The sequence below is a fragment of the Dendropsophus ebraccatus genome, chromosome 5, assembly GCF_027789765.1.
Source record: "Dendropsophus ebraccatus isolate aDenEbr1 chromosome 5, aDenEbr1.pat, whole genome shotgun sequence".
Taxonomy (NCBI): Eukaryota; Metazoa; Chordata; class Amphibia; order Anura; family Hylidae; genus Dendropsophus; species Dendropsophus ebraccatus.
Genome location: NC_091458.1, coordinates 57,360,697 through 57,373,061, shown reverse-complemented (window position 1 = coordinate 57,373,061; position 12,365 = coordinate 57,360,697). Strand labels below are relative to the sequence as shown.

The 12,365-nt window shown below is 45.1% G+C and overlaps 1 long non-coding RNA gene across 2 annotated transcripts in view; it reads right to left on the bottom strand.

The window, feature by feature from the left end:
* Nucleotides 1-3,447: 3,447 nt before the first annotated feature.
* The window catches only part of LOC138792621 (uncharacterized), a 42,929-nt gene continuing 34,011 nt past the window's right edge, over nucleotides 3,448-12,365 (bottom strand). For both annotated transcript variants that reach the window (XR_011363165.1, XR_011363164.1), the window contains exons 3-4: nucleotides 4,065-4,152; nucleotides 3,448-3,871 (exon numbers count right to left, since the gene is read on the bottom strand). This is a non-coding gene — a long non-coding RNA (uncharacterized lncRNA). The remainder of the gene's footprint in view (nucleotides 3,872-4,064; nucleotides 4,153-12,365) is intronic.

Here is a 12,365-nt window from a genome sequence, read left to right as displayed (position 1 = left end):
GGACAAAACGTTTACATAATGCAAGTATTACCTTTATATTTGCTGTGTTTTTTTTTTTTTTAATATGTCATGACAGGTCCACTTCAGGGCTCATTATACTGGATGCAATACCTACAAGTTATACCCCCCCCCCTTTGTCTATGATCCAGAGTTTTGTTAAGTGAAGACTATTGTTACATAAAGCTGAAAATAGTAATGCCATTCACAGACAATCATAGATTTCCTGTTAAAACTCACTTACCAAACAATAAATGCAGTGACATTTTCATTATCTATGATATCAATTATTCTTTGTTTTCTTAATAGCTTCATTTCTCTGTTACAGGGTGGTCTCTGTTTCTCTATTGTATAGCATGTAATAGCAGGAAATGCTATACTTTTCACATTTTTTACAATTCTGTAAAACATTTTCCTTGTGAGTACTGAGTATTTGTTAGGTTTAAATATTAATAGCTCCAAGATGTATCTGTGAACTTTTAGAAGGTGGTTCTCCAAGTCATATGGCGTTTGTACTCCATTGTGCTTCATACAGACTCCAAATGCAGTTTGTTGGGTACCCTGATTCTTATTGATTTGGGAGACAATGTGTACGTTGTAGTCCAAAGAATGTTATACCAAGCTAGAAAGGTTATTGCAGCACACTGGATTCAATCTGCTCCCTCGCCCCTTCAAGGGTCATACAACTAGAGGGGTGTAAAGTGCACATAGGTAGACATCTTAGGTTGTCCAGAAAAAAATTGACTTTTCCCCTATACACAGGATAGGGGAAAAGTAGAAAGTCGCGGGGATCAGACCCCTGTACCCCCCGCCGATCTACCTCGTCAACTCTGTTATGAATAGAACCACTTCAATTAGAAGGTAGAGATGAGGCACTCATTCGTCCATATATAATGTTACTTTATTAAACAAACTTCATAGGTGAGCAGGACGCGGTCGGGTGAGGGAACGGGCGACAGCCTGTTTCGCGTGCTGACGTGCACGCTTCCTCTCGGCCCATACACAGGATAGGGGAAAAGTAGGAAGTGGCGGGGATCGGACCCCTGTACCCCCCGCCGATATACCTCGTCAACTCTGTTATGAATAGAGCTGCAGATCCTGCATGCGACCCGCAGCTCTATGCATTCTTAGGGTATGTTTACACGGAGTAATTCAGGCCTGTCCCAATGTGTCGTAGCCTGTCTATGGGAAAGCGCGCTTCTCCGCTGCCACCGCTCTCTGCGCAGAGAAGTGACATGTCCCTACTTTGAGCGGAGAGCGGCGGCAGAGGATTCTTCCTAATTGCTTGCTGTTGGTTCCAATCTAAGATGCTGTTACCATTGAATGTATAAAAGACAAAGTTTTGAATGAAAAGTTTGCAGCTTCCATGACCAGAGACTAATGGCATTATACATAGACAGTATAATTTATGAGTTGTATCTACACACTGATCAGTCATGTTGATGTTAATACCAATACGTCTCTTCCTCAGATCGTAAAGGTTTATGCACCTGGCCATCACATGATTTATTAGACCAAGACACCTTCTGTCATGCTTCAGGTCTTTTGCCAACATGTCCATTATAAACACTTTAGACAGGTGACATTGTTAGGGCTATGTAATCAATGTTATTCCCGTCACCTGTAAGTGGTTTCACTTACGGTATATGGGTGACCGGTCTCCACCTGTCTATATAAGTATATTTCATGCAGTGCTATAAGCCTGAAGCCATATTCCATTTACATGCTGTGTCTTTAAATAATGCCGTTCAGCTGCTTTGTGTTGAGTCATAAACAGAGACTTGTGCTGATCTTTAGTGCGATACACGGAAACTGTGCTGGAACTGATAAGGTGGAAAACACATTAGATACAGGAGAGTAAACATGGCCAACAATTACAGAGCATAGGAACAGCAGCTTTGTAAAAAAACAAAAAAAACCCCCAAACATATGGTATAAGGTCTTGTGATGAAAGTTATTAACATACAGCCATTTTATTTATCTCTTCTCTAGAAGGTATGCTGTTTCTAAAATACTCTGGAGCTGTAGCACAAACTGCACTGTATGTACGCTAGCCTTACAATATGTGGACAGTCCTGCAGTAAGCCTCTCGGTACGTGACTGTCTGTCACTCATGCCTAGCTTGTCTTATGTGTCTTATTTTTTAAATGTACATGTTACTTGTAAACTTACAGGGATAGGTATATTGCCGCATGTAAAGTGAGATTAATGGTGAGACAAAAAACAACTCAAACATTGTAGAAAAAAAACACCTACTGTCAAATATAGTGGTGGGTCATTGATGCTTGGTGGATAGTTTTGTTGCTGTTGGGACTATTTTAAAAAGTTAATTACACAAAATAACAGCACATTGTATTACAAAATATTTATGCCTGTGCCAAAAGGCTTAAATCTGGGTGTGTCTGAACCTTTTATACTTTTAGATGACCGCATGCAGCTGAAATGTGGCAAATATTTGCTGTGATTGACAGCTGCATTTTGGCTATGTGAGCCCGACAGCTTGTGTGGTTTCTTAAAGAGTACCTGTCCTTAGAAAAAACTTTGACGTGTCACAGTCTGCTTCTCTCCCTGCTCTGTGTCTATCTGACCGGGTCAGCCCCATAGATTTACATTATGTGGCCATCCAGGTCACATAGCACAGAGTCGGGAGAGAATGCACTGCACAGGGACTTTTCCCCGGTTGTACTCCTGATCGGTGTCGTTCTGAACCCCCAGATACTGACCAATCAAAACCTTTAACATGTGTCTGTGCCACATGAGAAAAGGAAAACAATGACATCCAATTGTTTGCAAAAAGTATTTGCTGCTTTATTTTCGGTAATGCAATAAAAACTTCAGACTTTTTGCAAAAAAGTGGATGCAGTTGGATTAATTTTCTCCTATGCATTGATATACCGGCATTTGGGGTTGCTGGTCATCTTAGTGCATCCACTTCTACATCTGTGTTCAAGACTCCTATCCACATTGCTGCTGGAACCTACTTTCTTCTAGCATGTCTCTGTGATATGTCAAAAGTTTTTTTCTAATGAAACATACTCCTTAAAGTCTTTTTGTTGTCATAACTTTCAAAATCTAAATCTGTATGTCATATAAAGCAAGTTTGCAATTTACATTCATTATTTTTTATAGTTTTATCGGCACACTAACACTCAGTCATGTGACTGACGGACACATTGAGCTGTGACTCTCTGTACTGGCCGGAATTCTCGTGTTTAATCTTTTTTTTTTTTTTTTTTTTCAACAAGCACAAGACTAAAAATCTGCCTTCAGGAGACTGGTCCTGGATTTCTGGTAAGTTTAGCTTTGTTTTACAGCATGATAATAAAAAAAGGATAGAGAGTTAATGTAAATTGCAAACTTGCTTTATATCACATCCATGTTGATTTAGATTTTGAAAGTTATAACAAAAGTGACACTTTAGGCATATACCTCAGGTAAAATCCATGCTGATTTGTATTCTGCTTCTAATTTATTGTGAATTTTGTCTAAAATCTGACTCCTGGGAATTCTGCTGGAAGAAATGACATGTAATGTCATCAATAACTGATTAGACCCTGTCAGAGGTGCTGGAAATATATAATGTAGGGGGAGTTGGAAATTTTGTGTCCATACATTGGTTGTAGTGTTGGCGCTGACAAGTGTTATTGAAAACGAATCTGTACCAGCATGTAGCCACCCCAAACTGCACCGCGTTGTAAAGGTCCTCACACCTTGTCTGGTTTGGGGGTTGGCTTTTTTCCCTGTGTCTGTATTTTGCAGAAAAAGTAGTTTAATTTCTGCAGTGTAGCAAAGAGTCAATGTGGTGTGGTCTACAGCAGCCATGTTCTAGGCCTGCAGCACCTCTCTTTCCGCCTCCATCCAGCCCAGGGGTGTGCTGAAAAAGAAGATATGCGTGTTACCTCCCTTTGGCGTCCTGAGATTTTACAATACTACAGACACTGATCATCAAATTGTTTTGTCTTCTGAAACTCCACCAGCTTCACCCTAAGTCAGCCTTTGTATAATATTGCTGATGATATTGTTTTCTTTAGTAAAAAAAGAAAACATATATAGACTAAGAGGCCTACCTTCGAGATGAGTAGATGTGGGCTGCATCTTAAATAAAGTTGCTGACTTATCAATGCTCAGTTTTTCAAAAATGACCTTCAGATTATCCTGTAATAATAACAGTTGACAATAGATAATTTAGTAATTTGGAAGCATGGTACTAAAGCAGGTGTTGTCTAACTGGCCCAGTCAGAATTGATGTTGTAGGGATTCACAAAATTCATATGTGTAGGACCAGTACGCCCCCCCAATGGCCTATGCATCTTTGGTGATCACAGGTGGTCCCAGAAATCTGTCTTCTTTTCCTTCTGAGAAGACATACTGTATAGACATGTGATTGCTGCAGCCAATTACAGAGGTGATGCTACCATGTGTACCACAGAATTACAAAGGCTAGTAATTTGCTGCAGAAGTCATGTGGATGTGCTGATATCACTGCAGGGCACGTAAACACAAACTGCTGGGGCACTATTTACTATAAACTTTTTGACAACCCTTAGGCTATGTTCACACTGCATATGAGTCCGGCCGCATTTCATACGCCGCCGTACATGTGCGGCTGAAACTACGGGCGTGGGACAAATAGACATGCGGCCGGATGCGTATGTACCGCGAACATACGCCCGTAGTACAGTTATGCTTCCCTAGCTTGTTTCGAAGCGATCTGAGGCAGGTCATTTACTTGGAAATCTTCGCCCAGCCCCGTAAACCACACAGAACCTTTTGGATCGAAAAATCAAGTTCAATTTGGCTGAAATAAGTACTCCGTACGGGACCGCATGGAAATCCACGGCCGTGAGTTTCAACATTTCCGTCCTCAAACAATGGTATGGTTCATTTTTCATGGCGCCGTATACTATCCGGCTGTAAGCTCATACGTATTGTGCACTGTGCGGGCGTATATCGTATACTTTCAAGCGAACACATCAACCTCAAAACTACGTGCGTATATTCACGGTTCGCACTACAGCCGGAAACATACGCAGTGTGAACATAGCCTTAAAGTGTACCTGTCCTTATAACTTTCAAAATCTAAATCAACAATAGATGTGAAATAAAGCAAGTTTGCAATATACATTCATTATTTTTGTTGTTGTTGTTATCATGCTGTAAAACAAAGCTATACTTACCAGAAATCCAGGTCAAGTCTCCAGAAGGCAGATTTTTAGACTTGTACTAATTGAAAAAAACACAGACTAAACACAGGAATTCCGGCCAGTGCAAAGAGTCACGGCTCAATGTTTCCATCAATCACATGACTGCCTTCTTTCTGTGAGTGCTCAGATGACCTGGGAAACACTGGTCTTCCTGTTTTAAGACTATTTAAAAAAAAAAAAAAAAAAAAAAAAAAAAAAAGTAAGAAAACAGGAAGTGGCGTGTTTTCCATGATAACTAAATAAAAAATAATGGATGTAAATTGCAAACTTTTTGAATATCACATTTACTGTTGATTTAGATTTTGAAAGTTATAATGACAGGTACACTTTAAGAAACTGGAAATGTTCTGCTTGGTGGAATCGATCCTGAGCGTTCTACGCTTTTCAGCTTTACAAAAATGGCTTATTGCTGTTATTTGTGCTACCAAATATGGACCCAAGAGGCGCCAAGTTTTATATCAAGGCTATGTTCACACCATCAAAATGATGGCTGTTTTTATTGGACTGACATTATTTCCTGGTAAATGACGGCCTTCCAATAAAAATAGCCATCATCTATTGCATCTACTGATAGAATCTGTCTATCCACTGTTCAAAGGGCTTGATCACTTTACACTAAAATTCTTCTATGACTAATAATAATCATAATAAGGTTATATCTGTTTACTGCCATTTTCTCACACTGTGCCCCATTGGCTATGTCCTCTCGCTGTGTTGTCCTTCCCAACACTCTGAACTGTGATCTTGTCCATAATATGACCGAGCATGGAGGAGCATGTGACCATGCATCTCTCTCTATGTCATTGCTGCTCCTGTATTGAGTACACTAGGTGACATATATGTCACATGAAATTATTCCATGTACTGTATATGTCATATTATAAGCAGGGGCGGTCTTGGCATTTCTGGGGCCCCAAGCGAAGTTATGTCTGCCCCCCCCCCCTCGACGCGCGTTCCAAAACAATAGACCGCTCTGTGTTGCCCTCAGTAGTATATACCTCTTGTGCACTACGGCCAGTAATATATACTCCTTGTCTGCTGCCCCCAGTAGTATATACCCCTTGTTTGCTTCCCCAGTAGTATATAGACCCATGTGTGTTCCCCCAGTTATATATAGCCCCCCTTGTGCTCCCCCAGAAGTATATAGACCTCCTGTGTGCTGCCCCAGTTGTATATAGACCCCCTGTGTGCTGCCCCCAGTTGTATATACCCCCTGTGTGCTCCTCCACTAGTATATAGGCCCCCTGTGTGCTCCCTCAGGGGTATTTAGCCCCCCTGTGTGCTCCCCCACTTGGATATAGACCTCCTGTGTGCTCCCCCACTTGGATATAGACCCCTGTGTGCTCCTCCAGTAGTATATAAACCCCCTGTGTGGTTCCCCCAGTAGTATATAGACCCCCTGTGTGCTGCCCCATTTGTATACAGACCCCTGTGTGCTCCCCCAGTTATATATAGACCACCTGTGTGCCTCACAAGTAGTATATAGACCCCCTGTGTGCTGCCCCCAGTAGTATATAGACCCCTCTGTGAAGCCCCAGTAGTCTATAGCCCCCCTGTGTGCTCCCCCTGTTATATAGTTCCCCTGTGTGATGCCCCCATTTATATAGACCCCCGATGTGCGCTCCCCCAGTTAAACAGACCCCTGTGTGCTCCCCCTCCCATATAGTATATAACAATAAAACAAACATTTATACTCACTTGGGTCCGGGCGTCTCCTCTTCTCTTCACTCTTGTGGCTGCAGGAAGGGTTTTCCCTGCGATCACAAGAGGCCACGCTCCCCTTGTCCTGGCGCCGATGCTCCAGTGATGTCACTGGAGCACCGACACCACAAGGACAGAGCGGCCACTTGTGACCGCAGGGAAAACCCTTCCTGCGGCCACAAGAGTTACTGACAGGAAGGGAGCCAATGTCTCCCGCCCTGTCAGTGCTGCTGCATGTAACTATGAGCGCTCATTACGAGTGCTCATAGTTACAGTTGATATGGCAGCAGCGAGCGGGGCAGCGGCCCTGTCCAGCGGTCTTGAGCATAAGAGCGGGGCTTGGGGGCCCCCTGGACGTTGTGGGCCCCAAGCGATCGCTTGGGTTGCTTGGTGCCAAAGACCGCCACTGATTATAAGTCACTGTACAATATAGCAATCAGCATGTGGTGTGTAGTGTATAGCAAGTGCATAAAGCTGAAAAAAACAGCAGCTGTTTTTAAATACAGGATGGAACTGCAGAAATGGGGAAGGGGTGTGTGTTCAGCATAGACCAATCAGGAGTGTAAGTGCGGGCCCATTATAGCAGGAATGGAGAGGATGGGAAACACAACGGCTGACAGAGACTGCAGGGAGCACACAGTACAGGGAGCTCTTAAACCAAAGCAATGCTCTTAAACAAAGTCACAATTTTGAAAAACTGTGAGCTCTCCTTGCAAAGCACTCTCAATCCAAGTTACTCTTAAACCAAGGTACCACTGTGTGTATATATATATATACATATATATATATATATATATATATATATATATATATATATATATATATAAAAAATAAGGTTAATACAAAGTGACAAACCCTTTTATCAGAAAGATTCTTACATCAGTAGCCGTGTGTTATGGGTTTGGGTGTTTGCCCAAACTGTTAAAATTGCTCCTTATGGTTTAAAAAAAAGCTGTTACAAAAGCCTACTTAAGAAAAGGTATTGTATTTGTAGTTAGGACCAATAGTGTGTAAACAAAGTCATATTTCCTTTAAAAAAAAGAAAAGTGAATAATTGTGTTACACTGGGAGCGCTATGGATTACTGGCCTTGCAACATTCCATGTTATCTTAGTAACACATCTCTTCCATGAAACCTAATTTAAATTATAGGCCTTAAACTTTGTTACCGCTTTACAATAATTAGCATTTAGTGTTTGTTATTTAGCGAAGTGGATAAGAAGCAGATAACCTTCATTGTGATATGTGTCACTTACGCTACAGTACATACACATCTGTTTTTGGCTTACCATCAGTAAAATAAAGGAAAAAAAGAAGCGGAGAAAGACCACTTTAACATTGGTCAATATTTCACATGAATATTGGGGAAAAAGAAAAGAGGGGGCGGGGCGCCTCCTGGTATAATAATGTAGGGCAGGTGTATTTCACCAAATGAGTTAAAAGGAGCTCACCTTGAGGAGTTGTGCTATTCTATAGGCAGGGGTGATTCTAGCCTCTCTGCTGCCCGAGGCGAAGTATAGAATGACGCCCCCCCCCCCCCCCCCCGTCAATCCGCCCACATTATAATCCACTACTGCCCCCCCCCACTGCTGTCCCCAATAAACATAATGTTTGGTCCCTTGCTGCACAGAGGATGTCAGGAGAGGAGGGGGCTGACTTTATAGGAGAGGTCCCAGCAGCACAGAGGATGTCAGGAGAGGAGGGGGCTAATCCTATAGGAGAGGTCCCAGCAGCACAGAGGATGTCAGGAGATGAGGGTGCTAATCCTATAGGAGAGGTCCCAGCAGCACAGAGGATGTCAGGAGAGGAGGGTGCTAATCCTATAGGAGAAGTCCCAGCAGCACAGAGGATGTCAGGAGAGGAGGGTGCTGATCTTTTAGGAGATGGTCCCCCTCTTCCCCCCTTATAGATGGTCCCCCTCTTCCCCCCCTTATAGATGGTCCCCCTCCCCCCCTTATACATGGTCCCCCTCTCCCCCCTCCCTTATAGATGGTCCCCCTCTTCCCTCTCCCCCTCCCTTATAGATGGTCACCCTCCCCCCCTTATACATGGTCCCCCTCTTCCCCCCCCTTATAGACGGTCCCCCTCCCTTATAGATGGTCCCCCCCTTATAGATGGTCCCCCTCTTTCCCCCCTCCCTTATAGATGGCCCCCCCTTATAGATGGTCCCCCTCTTTCCCCCCTCCCTTATAGATGGTCCCCCTCTTTCCCCCCTCCCTTATAGATAGTCCCCTTCCCCCCCCCCCCTATAGATGGTCCCCCTCTTCCCTCTCCCCCTCTCTTATAGATGGTCCCCCCCCCTTATAGATCGTCCCCCTCCCTTATAGATGGTCCCCCTCTTTCCCCCCTCCCTTATAGATGGTCCCCTTCCCCCCCCTATAGATAGTCCCCCTCTTCCCTCTCCCCCTCCCTTATAGATGGCCCCCCCCTTATAGATGGCCCCCCCTTATAGATGGTCCCCCTCTTTCCCCCCTCCCTTATAGATGGCCCCCCCCTTATAGATGGTCCCCCTCTTTCCCCCCTCCCTTATAGATGGTCCCCTTCCCCCCCCTATAGATGGTCCCCCTCTTCCCTCTCCCTTATAGATGGTCCCCCCCCTTATAGATCGTCCCCCTCCCTTATAGATGGTCCCCCTCTTTCCCCCCTCCCTTATAGATGGTCCCCTTCCCCCCCCTATAGATAGTCCCCCTCTTCCCTCTCCCCCTCCCTTATAGATCGTCCCCCCCCCTATAGATGGTCCCCCTCTTTCCCCCCTCCCTTATAGATGGTCCCCTTCTCCCCCCTATAGATAGTCCCCCTCTTCCCTCTCCCCCTCCCTTATAGATGGTTTCCCCTTATAGATCGTCCCCCTCTTTCCCCCCTCCCTTATAGATCGTCCCCCTCTTTCCCCCCTCCCTTATAGATCGTCCCCCTCTTTCCCCCCTCCCTTATAGATGGTCCCCCTCTTTCCCCCCTCCCTTATAGATGGTCCCCCTCTCCCCCCCCCCCCCCCCTGCACAGCAGATAAAACAAAAAACAGCACACAACTCACCTGCCCTCCGTTCCCCCGTCGAGCCTCTCTGGTCTTGTCCCGGGTGATACGCGGCTGCCGGAGGTGTCCCGTCCTGTCCCCGGCAGCGCGCGCATCACAGATCTCCCCATGCGCCTGCGGCTGTGACTTCCGGCGCACGGGGAGCTCTCTGATGCGCGCGCTGCCGGGGACAGGATGGGACACCTCCGGCAGCCGCGCATCACCCGGGGGACTAAAGGCTGCATTCCCACGTTCCGTGATCCTGACGGATCACGGACGTGGAATGCATGTACTGGAGCCCCCCCGCCCCCGGGCAGTATCTGTAATGAGATGCTGGGAGCGGGGGAGACTGTATTCATAAGCGCCGCACTGTAGTATCAGCACGGCGCGGCTGATTTAGTACAGCGCGGCGCTTATGAATACAATCCCCCCCGCTCACAGCATCTCATTACAGATACTGCCCGGGGGCGGGGGGGCTCCAGTACATGGTACAGTCAGTGGCGGATTATAATGTGGGCGGCCGCCGAACCGCTCATATTATAATTTGCCACTGAATGCCGCCCCCATGGTGACAGCTAGTGGCGCCGCCTGAGGCAGACGATTCAGGTCGCCTCATGATTGCAGCGCCCCTGTCTATAGGCACAACTCTATTCAGCACACATAGGGGTAGATACCGCAGCACCAGCCGGAATACACCTTAAGAAAGGTGTACAAAGACAATACGAATGTGAGCCAGGGAGAATCACCGGACCAAGGGCCCTTCCAGCACAGTCGGGTGCAGGTATATAGCCTTAATGAGCAATGTAGGATTACGGGGGGTAGTCACAATGGACCATCCGTACTCCGCAGGTCAAAGAATAGTGAATTTATTGAATGCAACGCGTTTCAGCCCTCTACGTTCAAGGGGGTCTTTTTCAAGTTTACAGGTATATGGTGGCGATTCCATTTAAAAAGAGCTACACTTAATGAGCACTCCGATTATTTCCGGGTCACAGTGGCGTGATGTGCCGGTATAGAGTACTACTGTATACACATGTTTCATAAAATACAATGAAACATAATACCTAAACATAAAGACAGCTATATACAAGTCTATAATCTTACTTATTTCCACGATCTGTAGAGGTGAGTGGCGGCTCCGTAGTATCCACATGATCACCAAAGTGTTGTCACCCCACACATGTCCAGGGCACATGACAGCGGAATCTGCATACACACTAGACGTAGGGGTACGCCAAATGCTCAGTGTCATCCGCCTGTCCGTAGTCCAAGGCTTGCGTGGATCAGACTAGGAAGCCATAAAAGTCACCTGATAATATTTCAGTATGCATAGCAAAGATTCAAAACAGTGATATCAACAGTGATAGTGGAATCGCCACCATATACCTGTAAGCTTGAAAAAGGCCCCCTTGATCATGAAGGGCTGAAATGCATTGCATTCAATAAATTCACTATTCTTTGACCTGCGGAGTACGGATGGTCCATTGCGACTACCTGCCGATATCCTACATCGCTCATTAAAGCTATATACCTGCGCCCGACTGTGCTGGAAGCGCCCTTGGTCCGGTGATCCTCCCTGGCTCACATTCGTATTACATGAATATTGGGTGTCTCCTTGGTGGTGGTGACCTTCTTCTAATTGTTGATATGAACAGTGATACAAAATACTAACCAAGACACTGCTATGTGAATTTGGCCTGACATATGACTGCCGGATCACACTACACAAAGGTTATTTTTGTGGTCTGTAAAAATATCTTTTTAGGAGCTGTATCTGAAAATGGTAAATATATACAGTGGTACCTTGGTTTAAGAGTAACTTGGTTCAAGAGCGTTTTGCAAGAAGAGTTGAAAACTTGGTTTAAGAGCATTGCTTTGGTTTAGGAGCTCTCTGTACTGGGTGGGAGGGAGAGCGGGGGAGGGGCATGGTCTGCATAGCGGGGTCTACAGCACTGTACTCTGACCCAGAAAGTCTCCCTCACCTTCCAAATCATAGCAGATCAACTTCAGGCTGCGGGTTGCCTAAGGGGACAGGACTGTGGAGGAAATCTTCATAGCTTTAACCCCTCTCCCCCCGGACAGAGAGTGCTGCTATACTGTGCTCACATCTGCCCCCACCCTGCAGTCTCTGTCAGCCCTTGTGTTTCCCATCCTCTCCAGTCTGCAGTTCCATCCTGTATCTACAAACTGCTGCTGTTTTTCAGGTTTAAGTACTTACTATACAATATACACCCTAAGATACATTACATTATACTATACTATACATATATAGATACATTACATTATACTTATACGATACATTATACACCAAATGATAATCATTTGCAATGTCGATTCATTTTTGCCCTTTCCACTATTCCTGCAGTGCCATCTGTTTCATTACATGTGATGACTACTCAGACCCCTAGAAAATTACATTTCCTTATGTGTCCAAGAAGTGGTCTGGCCAGTGTT